Genomic DNA, 25,619 nt, shown 5'->3' with positions numbered 1-25,619 from the left:
GATTGTGTACAAAGCTTATGCTACTTCTGCAATTGTCACCTTATTCGAGTCTTTATCGAATTTTACAGTTTCTTTTGCACTTTTATATGGATTGCTATATATTTTCATATAATAAGCTTTAAAGAATCGTATTACAGTGCAGTTTCGAAAGATACGAGCTCGATATGCATTTTCGATTGCACATGTAAGTTTTCGTGGACACTTTTCGAACACTTATTTTACCCACAAAATGTTTCAATTTAATACGATTTTTTGAATTTTATGCATACGACACTGAGCTTATAAAATAAAACAAAATTATAAAAGAAATAATAGAAATTATTTCGGACAATATAACAGCAAGTTTTAATGCACAGAGTGCATAGGGTTAACGTAATCGTTCAACTTTCAACTTCCTTTCGGCATTAATCTCTTAAACGAGTTACACGCGTATTTATTACCAATTAAACTCTAATGGCAATATTGTATTTCCAAACGTACTAAATCATTTTCAACACTGCACTCTCCAAAATAGCCTTCGTGTCATGAAGTCACGAAGCATTGTCCTCGTTCGTTCTAACGACAGTTACATAGCACGGTAGAACGAGGTATTCTAACAATAAAGACAGAGCATGTCAGTGTAAATCTAAACCGTTTAGCCTATGATAATGTATGGTAATGTTCAAAGTCCGTGTAATCAGCGTGAAATATGATAATTATGTTAAATTATGCTGAATACCTCTCCTCAACATCTACCCAATTTATATTCAGCTTATGATAATTTGAAAACACTAACAAAGTCGAAGTGGAACGCGTACGATCGTTCCCATAACGTCAAGACTGTCGCGTCTACTATCGCGGGATCACGCGATTTTCAACAATCGCTTTCAGTCAATAGTTTTTGTATTTTATTACAGATAAACAGCCTTTGTGCTCAGAGCGATAAAGTAGAAACGATATTTGTAAGATAACTCGGCGATATCGGGGCGAGTGCACGTAACCGCCCGCATCTACTTTCGCGATATCCTTCGTATAAATCAAGAATGCCTCGTTATTCCTTTGACAGCTGCTTTGTTTACTATTTTCCACGGCATATACGCTATCGATCTACCGACTGCAATCGCGACTCTCCCCGCAGCTCTGTAAAAATGTAAACACACTGCCGTAAACATCGTAACGTACGAGCCCTTTTTGCCTTGTTATACGAACACTGTCGCAATTTTCGCAGCTCATTATACGGACCCGCGTTAACACGGCCACCGTCGTCCCGGGCTGCCGCAAGAATCCCACAGAACCGAATTTATTCACTCAACTTCTCCGCGAATAATGTCCTCAACAATTTTATTGTACTTCCTCGCAGAATTATTCGTGAATACTGTTCGCTGCGCACTGTCACGTCGATCTACACTTTCGAAATGGAGATACAGGAGATTCAAACTGATTTATACAGTATGAACATTATGCATATTTATATTATTTTTCATAATTTTATTATATCTTTGCAAAATTATCTCACAATTCTTCTATTTATTTTATACTGTCACGACGAGCTACACTTTCAAAGTAAAAATACAGGATATTTAAACTAATTTATACAGTGTGAATATTATGCCAATCTATATTCTCTTTGATAATTTTATTATATCTTTGCAAAATTATCTCAAAATTCTACTATTCGTTATATACTGTCACGTCGAGCTACACTTTCAAAATTAAAATACAGGATATTTAAACTAATTTATACAGTGTGAATATTATGCCAATCTATATTCTCTTTGATAATTTTATTATATCTTTGTAAAATTATCTCACAATTCTTCTATTCATTTTATACTGTCACGACGAGCTACACTTTCAAAGTAAAAATACAGGATATTTAAACTAATTTATACAGTGCGAATATTATGGCAATCTATATTCTCTTTGATAATTTTATTATATCTTTGCAAAATTATCTCAAAATTCTTCCATTCGTTCTATGCTGTCACGTCGAGCTACACTTCCAAAATTAAAATACAGGATATTTAAACTAATTTATACAGTGCGAATATTATGGCAATCTATATTCTCTTTGATAATTTTATTATATCTTTATAAAATTATCTCACAATTCTTCTATTCACTTTATACTGTCAAAGTAAAAATACAGGATATTTAAACTAATTTATACAGTATGAACATTATGCATATTTATATTATTTTTCATAATTTTATTATATCTTTGCAAAATTATCTCACAATTCTTCCATTCATTCTACACTGCCATATCAATCTACACTTTCAAAATAAATATACAGAATATTTGTGAACTAATTTATATACTGTCAATATACCCATCTATATTCGGTTTAACAATTTCATTATATCTTTGCGAAATTATCCCAAAATTCTTCTTTTCATTGTACACCGTCGATCTACACTTTCAAAATAAAAATACAGGATATTTAAACTAATTTACCCCGTCTATATTCTCTTTAACAATGTTATTAAATTTTAACAAAATTACCTGAAAATTCCCTTATTCAAAGTAAACCGTCACGTCGCTCTACATGTTCAAAATAAAGATACAGGATATTTAAACTAATTTACACACTGTTAATATCCCCATCTATATTCTCTTTAACAATTCTATTAAGTTCTAACAAAATTACCTGAAAATTCCCCTATTCAAAGCGCGCCGTCACGTCGATCTACGTGTTCAAAATGAAACTGCAACACCTTCGGACTAATTAATACGCTGAATACTCTAAACTAATTAATACATCTACGCAAAAATTACAGAACGGTTGACACCAGCGCAATTCTCCAGGCAAATTAGAATCGCATTTAACAAACAAACTCAACAAAAACTCAATAATGACGAAATATTGAAATCGCCGACCAATTGCGTCACTGAAACGGTGCAAGATCATGGTATTAAAGGAAGCCTCGTCGCAGAGGTAACCACCGGTTGTTCAGTATTCCATGGAGCGAGGCACTCGCGTTGTTTTTCTGTGCGCGGTGGTGCGACCGATTCAAAGAGCGATAAGCCGTTTAAGCGTAAACGCGCAAGGAGAATATTCCGCATTCAGGCTTGTTCACGCAGCCGGAAATCCGTGTGGGAAGATTAGATGCCACGGTTACAGGGGTTAGCGCGGCGAGAACGCGTTCCCCGCATTGTCAGCCGCGATACCATTAATATCTCATCAAATACGCGCAGCCGTTCCCGTAGACGAGCAAATTGCCTCCGATCCGAGCACCGGTATCCGCAGACCGTTCCCTTGCGAAACCGCGCCCCGGGTTTCGAACTCGGAAAACTGTTCTCGTCCCATATCGGGCGAACCATGTACTCCTGGGATTGAATGCATCCCTCTCGGTGTCGCAGAAGTTGCGGCCTCGCATTAAGACCCGGAGAAGTTCGCCGGCGTGATCGTTAGCAGGGTTAATAATCCGCTGGGCTCGTTTAGTTAATTTACGTGTCGCCGAACTTACGGAAACTTTACGGCACACGGTCAAAGACCAGGCTGTCGGGGGAGGGAGAGGGGGGAAGGGGATGCGGGTTACACGTCCGAGACACCTTAACGCGAGGCCCTATGAAATTCTTTGCTACTTTATAGGCGGAATAATGTTGATTCTTAACGCTCGAGCGACGGTCCTTTCGCGTGAAAGCGTGACCCAGTGTGCTATGGATTGTTTGTAATTTTATTTATGAATTTGTGTCAGCTGATCTTTCAAGGTGCTGTCGCTGGACGCGTTGGTTTATTGCGGGATCTTAATGAAACGCGCGAAAAATGTAATTATTTGTCGGGAACTAGATTCGTGGGACAAAGTTAGAACATTAATATCCTGATAATATGACAATATTTGTATCGTGGATTCGGATGGATCCGAGCTCCGGAGTTTTAATTAGTATTGTCGGGTTTCTGGTGGCCTGCGGTGTTTCTGCTCGCTAAGCTATTCCATGATATTTGTCCTTCTGAACTATTTCCTCTCTGTCTGTTATTAACACTAGATTTACGGAGCCCGTCAAAATGGCGGGTCGCTAAGTTTTTAATTTACGATTATTCATCTCGTGAAGATGCATTTATGAGTTATTTTTTCAATTTATATTAGACACTTGTTAAAAATCAGAATAGATGTCTTATTGTTACTTTTATAAATTAATATAAAACATCTGTTTTTTGTGCTCTGTAAATCTAGTGTTAGTATATCGTGCACGTTATTAATTATAGCGAATTCCGAGCATTGTTAATCCTCTGCGATACGGAGGATTTTTTAAGATCGCCTATCAAAAACTCGAATGTGTTTATTCGCGAGACAATAAGCAGCGTTTCAAAGGAAATATAAAATGATAGAACGTTGGGAATAATTGGACTGTTCGAATAAAATTTGGTAAAAAGTTTATACGATGCTGATTACACGGAACAAAAGATTGTTGAAAAATTATGAGCAGTTTTGTTCTGTCCCCTGAGAAGAGAACAAAGTCAATTCGTGACCTGTCCCCATTTTGTTGTCCATTCACGAACAACCAAAGCACGTTAAAATCTTGAAAATAATCGACAATTACTTGTGACAGCCACAAATGAATATGCACGCCTAACAGTTCGAAATTCTGCATGTTAATTAGATCGCTGTCGCATTTCTGTCACACCTGTTACAAAACCTAGGACGATCTAAACGCGCGATGTACAATAAATTCTCCTTAATTCACGGCCAGATCGTGCACAAATATTCCTGCGGCTCGTTTTTATAGTCAACAACTACGAAAACGATCCGCGAGGCTCGAATAATCGTATCCGCTCTTCCCAAATTGTCCATTTTTGCGCGCAATCTGTGCGCGAATTAGGGAGAAATTACTGTATCGGAGATTGCAAATTATGGAAATGCAAGGATATAAAGTATAATAAATGTCCAAACAGGCCAGCACTGCTCCCTTGTCTACTCACTCTGCCACGGGCTGCAGAGCGCCGCGTTGTAATCGAACGTTGCACAGCGGCAAAATCGTCGCCGATAATCCGAAACTGCATCGCCGCATGCAATTTCAATTTCGATCGAGCCGTAGAATATGCTTTGTTCGCTTCTTGCGAGCATTCGGCCGGACAATAATCATTTTGTCACCGCGACGTATCAGTACGACGTTCGATTAGAACGTAGCTTTATGGATGCGTTATTCCGTTTAAACCGATTGCGCGAATCTTTTCGTTCTCGCCGAAAAAGATTCGTATTCTTAATTGGGCTGCGGATCTTTACGCGAAACTACGAAAGCTCTATGAAAGTGAACGCGCGCCGTCCGTTCATTTTCTACTCGCGTTACGCTCAATTTTTCTGGGCTAAAGCAACTTCGTCGGGAAGAGTTCTAAGAGCGCCGGGTCTGAAGGAAAAAAGGAGAAGAAATGCATCAGCGTGCTAATTGCCAAGGAGCTTTGTGCACCAACCACTTCGAGCAATGTACGCGCGAGACGATAATAACATAATTGTTTACCGTGTTTGCTCGTAGTAATTCGATGATTCGAAAGGATCGAGTACAACGAACCAATTTAACGTTTCACCGACTCGTTTCCGCGTCGAACGTGTAAAATTCTCGGTCTACGTAACCCTCGCGCGACCGACCGTGTTCACCAACCGTGCCATCGACGATGTTCATAACAAATTCCGAGCTCTATTCAACAATTTTCCAAACGTATTTTTCAACATATTTCTCTCGCAGCCCTCTATCATCCTCTCCGTTCCTTCCCAATGCGCCAGCAATTTACGCGATTAAATCACCGAAAATTGATCAACCAACCGAACGATGTAACTGCTCCCAGTCAAAATTGACCCGGGCACCGCGTCGCGATGCTCGCGGCACCGCGTTTGCGGCAAATTCGAGCAAATACAATTTCCATCGATCATCCACGAAATCCGTCGGCGTCTCCGCCAAAGAAACTTCCCTCAACCACACAATCTCCCCCCCGTGGACTCGTATTTATTTACGCGTCCTTCCGTCAACGATCTCCACTGTCCCCGTCAGCTGCTCCAAAAAACAAACGCACTTTAAAGTCCGTCCACCCTAAATCATGAGCCGCGCGTGCAGGCTGTTGGCAGAGGCGTCCCCGAAGACGCTTCCAGCGCGCTTTAGCTGGAAGACGCTTATAGCCGAATGAAGCAACACGTAACAAACACACTGTCACTCTCGGAAAGGTTCGGGCCGTGGGCCGTGGCGTCCGGCGCCGGGTCACCGTCGCGTTCGCTTACCTGGCGTGTTCCCCTCGAACAAAGAAGACTGCGTCGGCTCCCGGTTAACAGGTGCAGAGTGGTAGCACGTAGCGCGGGAAAGGTTCGAGTGGCTCTCTTCGAATCCGCCGGTAACTCGCGGCGTTGCGCCGGTTGGTTTCTCCGCTGATCGACGCACGGTCTCGGGGTCCAAGGTCGGCGGGCACGAGAGGCGGGCGATCGAGAGGCGGCCGGGATCGCGTGGATCGCAGGGGCACCGGTCGGGATCAATCGTGCGCGGTTTTAATCTCGGGGGTTAGGTCCGGGATTCCTGTCGGACGAGCGCAGCGTTGCGGACGAGCTAGCTCTGTCCGGTACTTCGGAGCCGTGCCGGGTGCTATCCTCGATGCTTTCGGTCGGCGTCTGCGCTCTCGTAACCTTCCGACCTTCTCTGCCACCTGCACACCCCCACCGGACCACGCTCGGCGTATTTTAGACTGCAGCCGAGCCAGCCCGACTCCCCTCGCCGTCCCCCCTCTATCTGTCTCGCTCTCCCACCCCCGATTTGCCTACGGCGACCCGCGTCCCACCTGTGCTCACCCCTTCACCCTCTCGCCTCACCTGGCTGCCAACAACGCGACAGCACCTGACGCTGCACCTGAGCGCGATAGGGTCAATGCTTCTGCTCGACGGCTCCGCACGGCTTCTGCGGATCCTCCGCGAGGATCCTCCGCGACCACGGACGAGTTTCCGGCGGCCTCCACGCACGGGTTAATATTTGCCGCGGAACTTAGTTGATTAGGACCGGCCCGCCGCCGCCGGCGGCGAACCGACGCGCACCCGGAATAATGCGTTTACCAGTTATCAGTATCTTCCGGTTCGACGGGCCCTCCGGCCCTCTCGCGCTGTCTCGAGGAATATTCTACCTCGGGATTTTGGTCGCGGCGTCTGTTCGTGACGGGAAATATCGAGCTACGGGAGCAATGACGCGTTAAGGGGATCCGGGGGATGAATCTTATTTAATTTCAGATAAACTTTATCGCCGGAAATATCGCTGATAACGATGCGTCCGTTCTGTGTGTCTTTTACATAATTGCGTTCTTCTAATTGAATTGTTCTGCGAACGTTTCCGCAATTGTTTTGCAATTTTTTTGTTTGCTTCTTTTCAAACGACATGGTAATTATTTCTGTTATAATGTGGCATTCGCCGATGTTTGTTTTATCGGTACAGGGTGTCCCAAAAGTTACTCGAAGTAAATGGGAGGGGTTTTTGAAGTCGTTCGAAGTCGATTTTTCTTTGGCGCGATCCGCGGTTTTGTTTACGAGTTATTAATACTAGATTTACGGAGCACAAAAAACAGCTGGTTTATATTGGTTTATAAAAGTAACAATAGGACATTTGCTCTGATTTTTAGCAAGTTTTATTGTAACATTTGACATTGAAATTGAATAAATAACTGATAGATGTATCTTTGCGATATGAATAATCGTAAATTAAAAAGTCTAATATTAATATAATCTAGTATTAATATAATATTATATATAATCTAGTATTAATATAAATCTAGTGTTAACGAAAAACAATGGCCAATGAGAGGCGAGATCGGCGAACAAGACGAAACTGAGCTTCGTCCGCTCGTTGGTCAGTGTTTTTCGTTAACACAGTAAATTCTCCTTAATTTTTCTCCAACTTGTAAACAAAAATAGATTGTAAACAAGATTAGAAATACGATTATTCGAGCCTTGCACCTGGTTTTTATAATTGTTGACAATCGGCGACTATAAAAATAAGCCGCGGGGCTCGAATAATCGTACCTCCTCTTCCCAAATTGTCCATTTTCGTTTACAAGCCGAAGGAAAATTAGGGAGAATTTACTGTAACTCGTAAACAAAGCTACGGATTGCATTTGCGCTAAGAAAAAAGTTACTTCAAATGACCTCAGGGACGCCTTATTTCCCGATTTTAAGCAATTTTTCGGACTCCCTGTATTTAGTACTTCGTCAGTATACAGAATAGACTTAACTGATGACTCCACAAATAAAAATCTAGCGGTGATAGATCTAAATTTTATGATAAAGACGAATAGAAAAACTGTACCAAGTCCATTTTTTTTTTTTAAACAAAGTCCCCAATGAAAAAAATTTATTCCATATTTTCGACTTATCTCCGTTCCTCGGTTCTCGTGCGAAGCTCGGGATTGAAGCTCTTGTAACTAGAATTGTAACTAGAATTTTCGGCACGGGACATTGCAGATTCATTTGGTATTTCATGCAGATTGGAAAATCTTGTTTTCCCTACGACGAGAACTTTGCTCGCCTCGAATCCGAAAAAAATATTGGCACAGCGGCTGCACGAGAGCAAAAGGACCATGCCGATACGGATTACATAAATAAATAATATACGCGGAAAAAGGTCTAAAAAGGGCACGATCAAACGGAACTGTGCTGAATTTTGTTACACCTTGTATTCGGATTTTAATCTTTCGCTCGTCCCCTTTCAAGCATCGGCGCAGATAAGAAAATTGCGTTTCATTTCAACTTTGAAATTGTTGTTTCAAACGTCGCCAGTGATTACGGTGTCGGAAGACAGACAAAGCAATTTAATATTTAAAGAGCAAATTGCTAAAGGTGCACGACGTAGGCGCACGAGCCTCTATTAATTTTACAAGCTTCGTACGATGCAGTTAACTGCTAGCCCAGATAAATAAAAACGAGCCACTTTGTCTTCCTTATCAAGCTAAATGTTCAAAGAATTGAATTAAACGGCATTTTTGGGCATTTCTGGGGAATTTCTTTTTGAAAATTCTTATGAAGCAATACAAACGAGATTTTGAAGGTTTATTATACACATCTTTGGGTGCTCAGATGAATCTTCTATTTTCCAAAAGAGTACAAAATGGCTGCCCAGTGGCCTCCTTTCGGTATTAAATATTGTTAAGTATTATAAATTCTTTCGTATTTTTTTCGGAAAATTAAAAATTGATTTGAGTACTGAAAAATATGCGAATGCGTTAGAATCACAGTGGCGTAAGTCGCATCATCCTCATAGTGAGAAACGAGGAGTGTTATTGTTTTATTAATGTATATATTATTTGCTAACTAAATTTATTGTCAAGATAATCCAGACTTAAGTCAACGTATGGTAACTTTATCATTTATTTCACTCGTTTTTTCAACATTTTGGCACGTACGAATTACATTTCAAGGCGTAAGCGAAAATTTTCGAAATTCTGATTTACGCCACTATGATTCTAATCCACTCGTTCATGTTAAACCCTCGTTTTTATCGCTTCTTAAGAATTTTCAGAAAATAATTCAGAGGAGAGAAAAAGCCATGTTTTTTCGACCACTGGAATGGATGTAACCCCTTAGCGACAGGACTTCGACAATTTCCAAGAAGATCCCAGACAATTCCAGTCGCCGATTAATCAGTTAACGTTAATCCGAGACCTCGATTGTCAAGATCGAATAATCCGACGGCGAATCGAGGCGAAGCCGCAAGGATTTGCAAAGGTCCTTCTGAGCGAAGCCTTCCGGCGCACCTGAGCCAGACGCGATCTCTCTCTCTCTCTCTCTCTCTCTCTCTCTCTTTCTCTCCCCGTTACACCCCGAAGTCTCCCGTCTTTCTGAAGAAGATACGGGTCGCGTTAACAGATAGCGAACACTTATTCGCCGTGCATAATGCACGCGGCAGATGCTAGCTGCTCAAATTTTCTATCAATATTTAGCCGCGGGCCACCGGTTCATCAGAGATTACGACTGCGGCTGAAATATTTACGGGACGATTCGGTAACGTGTTCGAAATTCTCGTTTCCCGACGCACGCCGGGCACATTCGTAACAGATCGATCCACGAAATAGATAACGCTCGCCCGTAAAACTCTCGGCCCGACGTATGCACGTGTGCATACGCTCGTACAAAACGCCCGATAAGATTTTACCGGGTGTTCGCGACCTGTGGATCATCTTCCGATCTATCCGACTTTGTTCGCACGTCGTTCGCCGATTCATTTCCCGCAGGAATTGAGTCGCTGTTACGGGTCCCGATCGTGGCGACATATTCTTCGTGGCGAGTTTTGGGATCTGAGATCTTTCGTTTATTAATTATATTATTATATCGTTATATTTTTATATTATTACATTACTATATTATTATATTATTAGATTATTAGATTATTACATTGTTATATTATTATATTATTATATTTTATTATATTGTTATATTGTTATATTATTATATTGTTATATTATTACATTACTATATTATTATATTGTTATATTATTAGATTATTAGATTATTACATTGTTATATTGTTATATTATTACACTGTTATATGGTTATATTATTATATTATTATATTATTATATTATTATATTGCTATATTATTATATTATTAGATCATTATATTATTAGATTATTACATTATTATGTTGTTATATTATTAGATTATTACATTGTTATATTGTTATATTGTTGTATTGTTATATTATTATATTATTATATTTTATTATATTGTTATATTGTTATATTATTATATTGTTATATTATTACATTACTATATTATTATATTGTTATATTATTAGATTATTAGATTATTACATTGTTATATTGTTATATTATTACACTGTTATATGGTTATATTATTATATTATTATATTATTATATTATTATATTGCTATATTATTATATTATTAGATCATTATATTATTAGATTATTACATTATTATGTTGTTATATTATTAGATTATTACATTGTTATATTGTTATATTGTCGTATTGTTATATTATTATATTATTATTCTTGTCTTGTTACTCGCGTGCGATCAGTCTATTTTGCTTCGCATCATTTTCATGGTTCGTCGAGTAAAATCATTCGAACATGGAATTCTTAATTTTTGTTTAAATTTCTAAATAACAGAATTAAAACGGAATAACATTTGCAATCATTAGCTTATAATTAGAAATAACCATCGGAAGTCGGACTCGTCGAAGAAACGGCTTCACGCCGATGGTCCCAAAAACGAATCTTCGAGAAAACTTCATAGGCCCGCACGAGGTTTCGAATGCTTGATCGAAGGAATCTACCGAGGCAGTTTCTCGCGGGCTGCGTCGTTCCGACCGTCGTTGGCACGATCCGGCGAAGCTGTCGAAAGCATCCTAGCGATAGAGTGGATGTTTACCCCGCGGTCCCCGGCCGGGATCTGCCGGGATCGTCCGGGACGCGAGGTCGAAATAAATATTGCGATCGTTCGGATGCAAATACACGGGCGCCGTTTATTTCGAGCACCCGACAAGGAAGACGAATCGACTTCCTCCAGCCTGCTCGGCAATATTCCAAGGATCGGGGAGCACTGATCTAGGCTCCGCGCTGGCTTCCATAAATTCTTTCCTCGCGTCTCGAAATAATGTATTCGGAGGTTGTTCCCCGTTCTCCGGTTGGCCACGTTCGAGCAGCAGCGCGCCGGGAGCATGACGGAGCCCGTCAGCCACGGTCAACGTACCGGGTGCCAGACCTGGATGAAATTCTGGCCGTGCACCGCGGATGGAGCAATTCGGTCGCCGCGACTCCATTTACCTGGACGAACTAATCAAACTTGGTCGGCACGCGGCAGCGTCGGTGGCGGCAGCGCGCCATCCGAACGCCGAAACACCGGCCACGTAACACGTTTCACGAACGAGCCCCCGAACGAACCTCTCTCGTCTTCCTCGTCCGAGGAGATCCGCCCTGATTTACGAGCCTCGGCCAGATGCGAGGTTCAACCTCCGCGGTTCGATTATGCATCGATCTGCTAGTCGTATCGCGACACCGCGTTCCGCGTCTTCTCGCTGATTAGATCCGGCGACACTGGCGCCGGATGGAACGTATCGGGTAAACATTGACTCGCGATGTCATTTATTGCCCCGTCGAGATTGTTGACGAGTTCGCCGCTCTGCTTTGGCAAAGATACTAGCGAGGGACGACCAATCGCTGTGCCTTTGTTTCGTTTTCCGGTGCGATTAATGCTGCAGGTATATCTTCAAATTTTCTGGAAAAATGTTACGAGAAATTCTAACTGCAATTTCTCCAAATGCTATCCTGATCTTTAGGTGGCCATCGGTGCTGAAAGAAGAATCGGCTGGTCCCTTATAAAAAATCCCAATCGCATGCAACCTACGGCCACGAAAAGCTGCCTGGCCCTCGGCTCGCAACACCGGATGTTCCAGAAAAATTCCAGAAATGTTCCACAAAGGTTGCAGAAAAATTCCAGAAATGTTCCACGAAGGTTGCAGAAAAATTCCAGAAAGGTTCCAGAAAAGATCCCGAAAAATTCCAGAAAAGTTCCAGAAATGTTCCAGAAATGTTCCAGAAAAGTTCCAGAAATGTTCCAGAAAGTCCAGTAATTCCAGAAGTTCCAGTATACTGTCTATTTTCATGATCATATTGGTTAATATTTTCATTTTGAACAAATTGGTGCACGTAAATTCGTCTTTAAGGTAAAGTTTCAAGTGTTCAGAAGTTACGTAGTAAAAAATACGGAAAGATCACACTCCGTGACTTGTTCAATACTTCAAACGCCACTCGAATCCGTCCCGACCTTCTACCAAAGGAACCTCGCCTCTCATTGGTCACTGCTTTTCGTTAATAACTCGTGAACAAAGTGGCTGGCGCCAGTCTGGCTTATGCATTCAGGAAGGAGTATAAAAAACGCGTCGGAAAATTCTCCGCATGCTACATCAGACTTTCTGCACTTTCTGGAACTTCTGGAACTTCTGGAACATTTCTGGAATTTATCTGCAACATTCCTGGAACTTTTCTGGAACATTTCTGGAACATTTCTGCAACATTCCTGGAACTTTTCTGGAACATTCCTGGAACTTTTCTGAAATGTTTCTGGAACATTTCTGGAACTTTTCTGGAACATTTCTGCAACATTCCTGGAACTTTTCTGGAACATTCCTGGAACTTTTCTGAAATGTTTCTGGAACATTTCTGGAACATTTCTGGAACTTTTCTGGAACATTTCTGCAACATTCCTGGAACATCTCTGGAATATTTCTGGAACATTTCTTGAACATTTCTGGAACCTTTCTGGAACTTATGTGGAACATTTCTGCAACATTCCTGGAACATTTCTGGAACATTCCTGGAACATTCCTGGAACTTTTCTGGAACCTTTCTGGAACTTATCTGGAACATTTTCTGCAACATTCCTGGAACATTTCTGGAATATTTCTGGAACTTCTGGATATGTATATCTCACACGTAAAATATGTGATCGTTGTACCCATTGCTTCTTCGATGCAGTTCGCTGGTATCGAAGAGAACGTAATATTAACAATTACGATGTTGTCCGTTCGTTTAGTCATCCACGAAGGTTGGCCCGCCGGTGCTCACTATGTAAGGTCAATGTTTGCGGCCGTGCAACTTCGACGAGATTGAACTTGCCTCTCGAACGACGTACCCGGCTGCGCGGTCTATTGACCCAATCTGAGCTACCCGTTCTGTGTTTAGCGTCGTCGGAACGAAGTCATCCGGTTTTTGCGTCGCGGACGGGTTTCATGTTCTTTGGCACGTGTTCTCGCATGAAACAGTGCCGAAAGAGGACCAACAAGCGCCTTGTTTTCTCAGTTCTCGTCTCACTCGGACTGGTTCCAGGCGACAACGACGTCTGATAATGATGACGAGATCTCAATGTTTCACCGAGAATAAGAATAGCCAGACCTCTTTTTATTTTCTACTCGTTTATTGCGTATGCGATTTGAGACGACTGACCACGCGTGGACTCATACTACTTGCAAGGGAGACAGGCTGAAACGCTGTCTTCGTCGCGAGATCATGACCAGACAGTGAGTTTTCAGATAAGATAATAATTGTTTGTATTAATAATTCTTTTGGCATAACAGTGAATGTTGGATATTATTTATCTACTGTCGCATGAAATAGTAACAATTGCTATAGTAGTAACTATTACTATATTACTACTATATTACTATATTATTATTATATTATTATATTATAATATATATTACTATTACTATATTACTATTATATTACTACTAGTAACAATTACTATAGTAACAATACTAAATCAGTATTACTTTAATTCGATATGAAATCAAACAAAACAGTTTGAGAAATGAAAGAAATTGTTATAAGCCAAATACCGATTGTCATAATTATTGTACAATTAAAATTAACATGCATATTTGCCATAGTTAACGAAGGGCCGAACCTGAAAACAATGGATGAAAATTAATCTGCAAGTGGTTGACCGAAACACGAGTAACAGGATAAAATGTAAAACGTGGTCTTGTAATCGTTTTTCTGCTTGGGTAGCATGTGTTCATTGATATCCAGCTGAAAGGAATTCCACGCGGCTCGCGTGCCGCTTTTTTCTTGAGGAACGGCGCCGCCTGCGAGCGATAATCAATGAAATCGTAGCGTCAGTTCATTTTCGCGTTCGGATTGGTTTCAGCGTTGCCGCAATACAGTCATGTCTCCCTAATTGACGCTCAGATTGTGCACAAAAATGGACAATTTGGGGAAAGGAGATACGATTATTCGAGCCCTTAGGTTTGTTGTTATATATATAATATAATATAATATAATATATATAATATAATATAATATAATATAATATAATATAATATAATATAATATAATATAATATAATATAATATAATATAATATAATATAATATAATATAATATAATATAATATAATATAATATAATATAATATAATATAATATAATATAATATAATATAATATAATATAATATAATATAATATAATATAATATAATATAATATAATATAATATAATATAATATAATATAATATAATATAATATATTATAATATATATAATATATATAAATAACGAAAAGGTCTAAGTCCGATTGAATACAAGCAAGTACATTAAAAACGTGCCCTTTTTTGTTGTAATTTTTCTTGTAGTCATGAATAAAAATTATAAATAAGAATTACACACATATACGAATGAATAACCTCAATAAGCCTCAAAGACCGACAGAAATAGTTAAGAACTAACGCTAAATTATCGTAGCAATAAATTTATACACGAACCAATAAACATGTCACTAAGTATCCATAACTATATACAACTCGTTTATAGTTTTCTGTTACAGTTACGCATGTCAATATAAATTTTAATTAAAATCTAGAACATAAATTTTTATGTGTACAGTCAACTGTAAATCATGTGATCGCTAATGACCTCGCAGTTAACAATAGGTCATACTGATCCAGAGTATTGAAATCGTCACCTAATTACTGAATATCCGCCAATTAAATGGAATAAATTGCTGTTACGCTAGGAACAATGGAAAGCTTTAGACGATCAGGTTCAAAAAAGAAATATCTTTAAATATACGTTTCGAATACTTGGCAAATAAAGCTGCGATTGGTTATAAACATCATCAGTTTTGTAGTTGCAAAAATGTCAGCTGTCCGAGGGTTAATGCGACCACGCTAAAAATAAATAAACTTGTAGTAATAATAATAATAATAACAATAATAATAATAATAGTAATAATAATAACCGTAATAATAGTTATAATAATAACAATAATAACAGTAATAATAGTTACAATAATAATAACAATGATAATAACAGTAATAATAATAATAACAATAATAACAGTAATAATAATAACCGTAATAATAGTTATAATAATAATAACAATAATAACAGTAATAATAATAATAATAAGGAAAATATGGCTCACGCCACTACAATTCCAGCCCGCTGAAATGTTAATTCGGACCAGAGAATAAAACGGGGCAACGGTGTCCCGACTAAAATCGAATTCCCGGGCGAGCCGCCTCGGAATCAGTTTCCCTCTCGACTCCGCGTGCGTAATCGGTTCGTGGAACGGTAACGTAATGTCGCGCCGGGTGTCTGGCCCCAGCGTCCACGTAGGCGAAGTTCTTCGTCTTCGGAAACGAAGTGTGAATAATTCATTTCGACGGGATTTAACTTCGTTCCATCGAACCATCCCGTCCGGTCCCGTCCCGTCCCGTTCCGTTCCGTTCCGGTTCTCTTCCTGAGAAAGCGATTAGGAAGTCACGAGAGGTAACGCGAGAACTTTATTTCTCGCGGCCTACAGCTCCCGGGTCTCGTCCCGTCCTGCCATAATTTCATCGCGACAAAGCGGAAAATGTCAAGGTCGACGATTCCAGGGCCCGTCCCGGCGGCTCAAGTGGGATACAGAAGTGGTTAATTTTACGGCCGGGGCTTAGACAGAGTCTGTGCCGCGTCTGGCTACTCTGTATTAAATTGTTCCGGCGATTCCTCCGGGATTTCTTCTTATAAAGCAGCCGCATTTAATAACGCAGCGATTTCTCTTCGCCAACGACCCCCGCTCCCCTTAATCGTCCACCGGCTCAAGTATTTGCTGACTAAAAGCTGACGGAAATCGATTTCGGAATTCTCGACGAGCCGTTCGATTTTTCCTCGTTGTTTCTGCGTTTGGGGCATCGTCCCAAATCTTGATGGAAGTTTTTCTGATCAAGCTAGAGCAAAAATTAGTCGATTTATAGGCTAACGATAGTCTTGGCCGAGGTCTAAGTTCGATTGAATGGAAGCAAGTGTATCAAAAACGTGCCCTTTTCTACAATTTTTCTTGTAACCGTGAACAAGAATTATAAATAAGAATTATACGTATATACGAATGAATAACCGGCCTCAAAGATCGACAGAAATAGTTAAGAATTGAGCCGTTTATTTTGAAAGTGGCATAAGTCACTTTACCGTAATGAAAAGTGGTGATTTTTTAATGTTTATACGAAATTATTTATACTGAGAAAAATATCAGTGTCCTGAGATAACAAATACAAGTAAATCTTCTCGAAAGTTAGTACCCATATTTTTAAACGTGTTAAAACGCAAACCCTTAAATATATCGACTTAAAAACAAAGTGACTTATGCCACTTTCAAAATAAACGGCACAATTAACGCTAAATTATCGTAGCAATGAATTTAAACATGAAACAATAAACATGTCACTAAGTATCCATAATTTTATACGACTCGTTATAGTTTCCTGTTTTAGTTACGCGTGTCAGTATAAATTTTAATTAAAATCTAGAACATAAATCTTTATGTGTACGGTCAACTGTAAATCATGTGGTCGCTAATTACCTCGCAGTTAACAATAGGTCATTCTGATCCAGAGTATTGAAATTGTCACCTAATTACTCAATTTCCGCCAATTAAATGGAATAAATTGCGTTTGGGGCGTCGTCCTATCTTGATGGAAGCTTTTTCCGATGAAGCTAGAGCAAAAATTAGCCGATTTATATACTTTGTCGGTTTCGTCAATAGTACTCGTTGTTTACGACGATATTTTACATTTAATCTTTGTGATTTTGTCTAATACTGAATTAACGCGTTACAATAATTACAGTAGCGAAAGTGATGAAGTGGAAGGCTCTTAAATTTCCGATGGTTTAAAATTCGAAGGATCTTGTTTCTTTCGCAAATAAACTTTCTTACTCGCAATTCCGCGATATTTCTTAAACTCTTGTCCGTTTTGCATATTTCTCTTTTCTCAATCCAAGCAAATAAAGAAACTATTAATCTCTCAACATAACAAATTTCTATTAAGTATTCGTGAAGATCGCGTTAATTGAGAAAGACGACGAAATCTTTTATGGAAACCGTGCTTTGAAACCACGACGATTTCGTAGCCGCTTTGCTGCGTTTAAAAATCCTTCCGTTTTGTTTTCGTCGCGCGTGAACGCTTAGGTCGTCGAAATAAATTGTTCTCTTGTCCCAGCGTTCGCAAAATAACGCACGATTTTTCCTTGAAAAATCTGCGGCACGCTAAACGCGGTCTCGGGAAAGGAAGAGCAAAAAAATGTTGATACCGCGATGTACTTTATCCGGATCGCGGATCTTTATGCGAATACAGATTTTTCAACGGTGCTTTATGGAAACGATCATTCCCGAGATACGCGCGGTAATGGACATAGAAATTGCACCACTCCAAAGATATCAACGTTTTTCAACCCTTGCACGCGCGGTAATCGTCTCTGCTACGCTCGGCTGTGTACGAATTTCGTATCGATTTTTGCTAAATTAGTTGGTCACATGCAGCAATATCGATTTCGATGTTCATTTCTACTAGGATCTTTAGAACGACGACGATTTCAAATTCGCAGAGATAAATCTCGATTTTCCAGTTTCGTTAAAATCGCCTTGATTTCCTGGACATTTTTTAAGACACTCTGAACTTGTTAAACCATTTGTCACGCGCATTCGTCGCGTTTCTAGCACGGCTGTTCGAGCTTTAAGGCCGTACGAAGGTTCGAATTTGAAATTAGCCCGGATCCGAGACAAAGGTGGGCGCGCTTCCGAAACCCGAAAGGGAAGATATATCCGAAAAACGGGGATAAAGAAGTGCCGTGTCGCAGTTTGCTCGTCGGCAGGAAATAGAACTCAATGTTCGATGGTATGCCTTTCATTCCGGGACGCGGCATTGAAACCGAAACGCGACAGAACGGAATTTCCAATCTCCTCTCATCCTCGAGCGAAACCGAGGCACCGAAAAGCTGCAGCTGGTATGCGAGCTGTCACTCTTCGTATCCACGCCGTGCCTAGCAAATTCTCGCGGACCAGCCCGCTAAATATGCCACGGCTGGATCGCCGATATTCCATTAACTTAAAAGCCTAATTTGTCCCGCCGCCAGCCTGCACCTCGATACAGTTCGTACATCTACCCTCCAGAATATCGTTTCCCCTCTGCCATTCTTTGCTTAAACGACGCCCCGAGAACAAAGGAGGAAAGTTTTAGAATCTCGTGTCAAGACAAAATGCCTGCGAAATTACCAGCCACTTAATTGGTTTTCTCAGCGAGCTGAAAAGGACACGGAAATTGAACATCGCTTTAGTATAAGCTGATACATTGTTGCGAATTGACATCACCTCGGCATAATCTTGACATAACCTTAACGTACAGGGTGTCCCAAAAATGTCTCGCAATCCGAAAGTGGCGGGTTCCTCAGGTCATTTGAAGCAACTTCTTCCTTTACGAAAATTTTCTCCGAGGCACCGTTAACGAGTTATTAACGGAAAACAGTGACCAATGAGAGGCGAGTTCAGCTGGCGCGAGGCGACCGAGCCAATGAGCGGAACTGGGCTTCGTGCGCTGGTTGACTGGGCCGCCTCGCGTCAGCCGTACTCGATTCTTATTGGTCACTGTTTTTCGTCGATAACTCGTTAACGGTGCCTCGGAAAAAAATTTTGTAAAGGAAGAAGTTGCTTCAAATGATCCGAGGAGCCCGTCATTTCCAGATTGCGAGACATTTTTGGGACACCCTGTATATTATGCGATGATGATGATGATATTTTGATGCACATTGAACATTGAATAAAATGAACGTCTTCGCGTTAGATATGCACATAAAATGATACTCGGCAAAGCGGCGCTCGCAAAATAGTGAGCAACGCTTCGAATAAAATATAAACAAATAATATAGCGTTCGAAACGATCACTCTATTCGAACAGAACGTGATCGAAGATTGCGCGGAGGCAAATTTTATGAAACAGAAATGTTTCGGAGCAAAGCCAAGAGTTTAAAAGCAGATATTAAAGAACGACCGACGCTTTATCTAAAAATCGTTATTTAACCGGCCGTGGTAAATTCAGTATTAGTAATAAATTCTGTCAGACTTTTACGGGGAGCCCTCTATCGCGTTCTCATGTTCCTAAACAAAGTCAAGCTGGAAACGGGAGAAGGGTAAACACAACTGGAGAGCGGGGCAAAGAGCAGAAAACAGTGGTGGACGGAGAAACAAATGTATAAAATGGAAAATCGAGAAGATAGAAAAAAAAATAAAGGGAATATAGAAAAATTGGAACGTAAAAGTGGTGATAGAGAAGAAGTAAAAACAATTGGCGGAAGGAGGAAATGGGGAGAGGAGCGCGAGAAAGAGAGGCAGTTGATACAAATTGAACGTGAAACGAAATCCAACGTGGCCGGGGCACGAAGCGTCCCGGGATAGGGGCCAGCCTCTGATTTCCACGGGCCGACGGCTAAATTTCCCGTGAAACAAGCCACGTAGACGTCATTGTTTCGCGTTATTGCGGTGTACGATATTCCCTTGGATCCTATTCCCCTCGAAAACCGTCTTATGAATCGCCACGGACCTCGCCGGGCGGCGCGTAGTAAAGCTTCATCCAGCATTACCCAATTTACTTTGCTCCGAGTCGCTTGGATTCGAGTTACGCGGAGCCAAATGATACCTGTTATTCGGTCGAGACACTCTTTCGAGATTCTTTCGAGTTGCGGGCGGACTTTCAAGTCGACTCGCTGATCGTTGCGCGGAAAGATCCGATGGTTGAACGCGTTAAGTGTCGGATATCAATCCCAAAAAATTCATCCTCCGACCGCGGGCGAGTTTTTGAGTTTTATTTGTTATAAATATGCGTTCTAAGAGGTGGATTAAAAAAGAGGATATACTATAAAGGGTAACTAAACGAAGTAATGAATATTTTTAAATTTAATTTTACCTCGCTAAATTTTAGAAAATATTTAGAACGTCAATTGCACATTGCCAAGGTTATATTGGAGGGTGAATGCAATTAAATCTAGACAGATAAAATTTACCGTAGTAAATATTAATTTAAATATATCTATGTAACAACCTGAATGTTGAATTCAAAAGCGCGTTAAATTAATATTTACTATGGTAAATTTTATCTGTCTAGGTTCGATTTCATATGTATACAATATATATAAATATATTACATAGATAATAAAATATACAATATATTTTATATTATACTATTATATTATTATATATATATATTATATTATTATATATTATATATTATACTATTATAGTATATATGTAGTATTATATAGTACTATATATTATATTACACTAATACAATATATTACAATTAAGATGAATTTCAAAATCTAGTTAAAAATAAACGTCACCCATATGTGACCAACGCGGCACCCATCGTGTTAATACTTTGACTATCACAGCGACAACTTCAAAATATGCTTTATAAAATGATATTTTATTGAATCAAATTAAAATTGAATAGTTAAGTTTTACCATTCTCACGTTTTGTCGATCTTAATAAAACTAGGAATTTAAAAGGGATTTAAAAAACTAGAAATAAAAAGCTGTAATAGGAAGTGTTATAAGGAATAGCCAAAGCTTCGAATTTTTACTCTCCGGATCATAATTTCAGGGAGCTTTATTGTAACGCTCGATTGTTTGCCATTTGCAATAATGTATGCTACAAATGCACAAACACCTGCAGCCTAGGAAAAATAAATATAGTCTCTGTTTACAACAGATGATTTGTGTGCCCAAATATTTGGGCATGCTTCTGTGTCTGCATATGGTAGCTAAATGCGGATGTTTCCGTTGGTTGCAGCGCGAATCGAAGGAAAAAACTTCGTGTAGAAAATTCGTGTGCCATCACTGCGACAGCGCGATTACAATTGGTAGTAGAGAAATAATTAAAATGAGCTTCGGGTTGTCACTGTTTCAGTCTACACCTCGCGGTGCAGAATAGAAAAGTTAATTTCTAGGAGAATTAACTTCTTAACAGGTCTCGCGAAACAAATTGCGCTCGATGCATAAAAATCTGCAGGCTGCTCACGATCGTTACAGCCTCCAACTACCTGCATCGCAACAGGTGCATTTTTCCTCGGACAGCCCGAGGACCCTAAACCCGGCTGATGTGGCCGAGGCTTACACTCTCCGCCCACGCTTCTTGATGCCGTTGTAACTAAAGTAAAACGAAATTAGTCCCCGCATCAAAATTAACTTTACGGTCCTCTGCTACGCGAGGTCGCAGCTGGGCTAAATCAAATATTAATCTGGACAAGCTAAAAATACCGTTACGCTATTCCCAGCTTAGCTAAAAATTTCTAAAAAAAAAAAGTGGCACGATTCTGTTTCACTCCTGTGTTTCGCAAACTTGCTGAAATGTGCATGAAATTGCAGAAAACGTGTATTCTGCGTAAAAATCCGCGGTCTGGTCATAACGTGTGCCATAAAGCGGACGGAATTTACGGCATTCTTTCTCAAACATTCTTCATGCGCCCATAAAGGAGCACGGTCGCTTTTTGATGCTACATTGTAAGCTCAAAAACTATCAGAATATCAAACGAAAGGAGTCGAACGACAAACATGGGTACACCGCAACCGAGAGCGTAAAAATCGTTATTTAAGACTCGAGTCCATTTAGATAAACAATATAAGAACGATAAGACCAAAAAGAATAGTCAGAATAATAAGAACAATAAGAACAATAAGAATAATAAGAATAATAAGAATAATAAGAATAATAAGAATAATAAGAATAATAAGAATAATAAGAATAATAAGAATAATAAGAATAATAAGAATAATAAGAATAATAAGAATAATAGAAATAATAAGAATAATTTCTTCATAGTTTTATTATTTTTATTATTCCTATTGTTCTTATCGCTCTTATTATTCTTAATACAAATATTATTATTTGACTAGCTAACAATTAACTTAAATACCCTGACAATCAACTTAAATTTTCACACGTTTAATTCAATTAAAAATTAAATTCTATGTCCTAGAAAACGAAAGCATTCGGTGTCACAATCTCTGCTGCAATTTAAAACAATCAATCTTACCATCTTAATTTGCACAAACTCATCGTCTTCATCGCATGAAATATTTGCAAGTTCGACTTCGTTTTCATCGTTGATGTAAATTTCGTCGGACGAATTTCTCTCAATACTTTCCTTTCACTGAGCATCTCATTAAATCTGCTGCAGCGTCTTCGTTAAATTTCATTAAATCACGTCGAAATCTCATTGCACGTCGAATATTTCGATCGACGTAATGGCGCATGCAATGGCGCTTTCCAGCATTTTTTGGCGAATTCAATAGCTTCGTAGAAATTTACTGACCCGGTGAATTGATATCGCCTATAAAAACTATCCGCTTAAATAGCGTTCTAATTTAGCGTGTAAAAAGGGGACGCGCGTGAAAAAGTGTCGCGTAAATTAAAGAACGGCCGCGTTATGAATAACCGTGAGCGCGCGCCGAGCTGTATTGTTGTCCGAGCGGGTCGGCTCCGCGAGCATGAAAGAAACGCGAGAAGTAAATGAACGGCACCGATATTTTTATCGAATGTTTACGGGGATCTGCAGGACGCTCGGGGTGCCGGTGGTCTCGCTGTTCTCTCATCTTGGTCCAACTCGTTCCACGGACGAAAATACCGGCGAAAACAATGGAACGGAAGCGGCGCGGGGCGGGTAAGGCCGGACGCGTTTCCCGATGCGTCATGCGGTACAGCGAAGTGAAAAAAAGAAGAAGAGGACCAAAACAAGGCATCGCGATTCCGATTGGCAAAAAGCCGAGTCCCGCGGAATCACTGCTCGTCAGCGTGTCGAGGATGCTCGAGATTCTTCGGCGAAGTTTTTACGCGTGGACGCGCATAAAAATGGACGACGGGCGAGCTCTCTTTCCTTCACGGTGACGTTAAAGGGGATGCGCGAGGCAAGGGGTTGCAATCCCGGCGTGTTCCCATGACGTTTTCTTGGAGGTCGAACCTTTGAAAGACTTCCGCTCGCTGCACAGCGCAACTGAATCCAAGAAATGTTCGAACGTCCATGCGTATTTGCGGAATATAAAATTAGTAAACGAGAATTCTACAAATCTTTGGATGTTAGTCGCTGTATATTCTGCATCGGTATTTTCTGTTTCGACGTTCTTGCATTAACATATGCTGTTTCGCAAATCGCACAAAATGTTTGATCGAGATAAATTTCTTCCTTCGCGCGTCTATTTCGATGTTTTTGCAAATACGACTCCTCGTGTCACGGTAAATCGTCGATTTCGGTCATTATTCCACGAGGTAATCGATTGTAAATGCTTTAAGTGAGTATATTAAAATAGAACGTGCGAGAACTATATACCGTTCAATTTCAGGAAAATGTGTATACTTCTTTGAATTCATCCTTTTTGAAATCCTTTCTCGATGTATGGATTCCTCTGAAAAATGATAGATAAAGAGATTGTATAACGATATAATTCAATAATTTCTTCGCGTGAAATAATCAAAATTTCGCTCGTTCTCTTTCCAAACAATTTTTGAAGACGACGAAGTTCCTTTATCGTAGACTAAAATTGTACAAACTTTTCTTCAAATTCTCCATATTTTAGATACAACAAACACTGTTTAACGCTCGTCGGCAAATAGCAATGCACGTGTGAGTATTGTTTTTTTATTGTTCCGACAGCACCGCGTACAGAAGACGTCGTTATAAAAAATAAAGTATCCGAACGTTAATGCATAATTTCAGCCGGAAAATCTTTTCTACTCTCCTGGGACATTCTAAAGATATCGGAAAGATTTGAATTGGAAACGTTCGACGAAGAGAAGCCGACTTCCGAATCGAGACTGTGGATTCTGGTCAACAGGGTAGTTGTTGAACGAGATTGGCAGATCGATCCGAGACGTCGGAAATAGAAGACGCACGGCGATTAACGACATGCTGCAGAGTTGCGTTCCATTAAATAGTGTAGCGGCACACGGTCGGCGACCGTAATAACCATAAAACTGTCCGCTTGCAGATGTCAAGGGGTCGACGGAGAGAAAACGTCCTTGACGTTTGCAAGAACCGGAAATTCCTTTGTCTCTTTATTTTTATCACTGCCAGATGTACTGCATGCCTGGTCGCGGAGAAAGCCGCCGGCCGCGTACCGCTACCTGGCCGAACGGTCAGCGCGCCCCTACAGCGAGGGTTCATCGATGGCTGTCTCCCCCGCCAAACTAAACGGGGGTAAAAGAAGACAGCGAGTCCCCCAAAACAGGCGTGGCCTTTTTGGGGGACGTAATATAAATAAGAGACCCGAGTCAGTCAACAGGACAGTCGATATTTTTCAGTTTAGTTTTTCTGAGCCCTCAATAGTAATTAAATCCGATGCATTCTGACGAACGTGTCCGTTTTATACCGTCGCAGTTATACCGTCGACGCACGGTATCGGACGTTAAAAATATTTGTATTATTGAAACGAAGCTGATCGAAGCAAAGTCAATCAACGAAGAGCGGCGATGCTGTATTTTCCTTTCTCGAGATAAATGTCGGTGCAGTCTGCAATTAAATTAGCCAACTCTGGCTTAGAATCTTGCACAAGGGCGGATTGCACGCCAGGGGCTGTTTCATACCTAACCTAGAAACTCAAACTAATGTCGGACTATTCTACCACTAAATTCCATTCAATTATAACAACAGGTATATGCATGTACAAGTAGAAACGGAAGAAAAACAGAAGAAAGGGGAAACGCAACATTGGCGAACTTAAACGGTCTCGAAACATTGAGTCGAATCGGAACTGTTTTCTACCGAACAATTTACGCTGTCGTATAAATAAACTGATTTTCTAGTAATTAGGACATAGTCGAATTCCAGGATTCCATAGATTGGAGCCGATTTTTTAAGGAAAACC

General features: G+C 40.1%; 1 protein-coding gene and 1 long non-coding RNA gene across 2 annotated transcripts in view; one reads left to right on the top strand and one right to left on the bottom strand.

Annotated features, from left to right (window-relative positions):
• LOC117220949 (ras-related protein rapA) overlaps positions 1–6,575 on the bottom strand; it is an 84,594-nt gene extending 78,019 nt beyond the window's left edge. The window contains exon 1 of the mRNA XM_033471446.2: positions 6,193–6,575. The gene's annotated coding sequence lies outside the window, so the exon portion shown is untranslated. The remainder of the gene's footprint in view (positions 1–6,192) is intronic.
• The window catches only part of LOC117220956 (uncharacterized), a 405,009-nt gene extending 380,809 nt beyond the window's left edge, over positions 1–24,200 (top strand). The window contains exon 5 of the long non-coding RNA XR_013034273.1: positions 23,318–24,200. This is a non-coding gene — a long non-coding RNA (uncharacterized LOC117220956). The remainder of the gene's footprint in view (positions 1–23,317) is intronic.
• The last annotated feature ends 1,419 nt before the right edge of the window (positions 24,201–25,619 follow it).

Source organism: Megalopta genalis, chromosome 1, assembly GCF_051020955.1.
Source record: "Megalopta genalis isolate 19385.01 chromosome 1, iyMegGena1_principal, whole genome shotgun sequence".
Taxonomy (NCBI): Eukaryota; Metazoa; Arthropoda; class Insecta; order Hymenoptera; family Halictidae; genus Megalopta; species Megalopta genalis.
The sequence above is the reverse complement of the archived record's forward strand: the minus strand, read 5'-3'. Positions and strand labels throughout refer to the sequence as shown.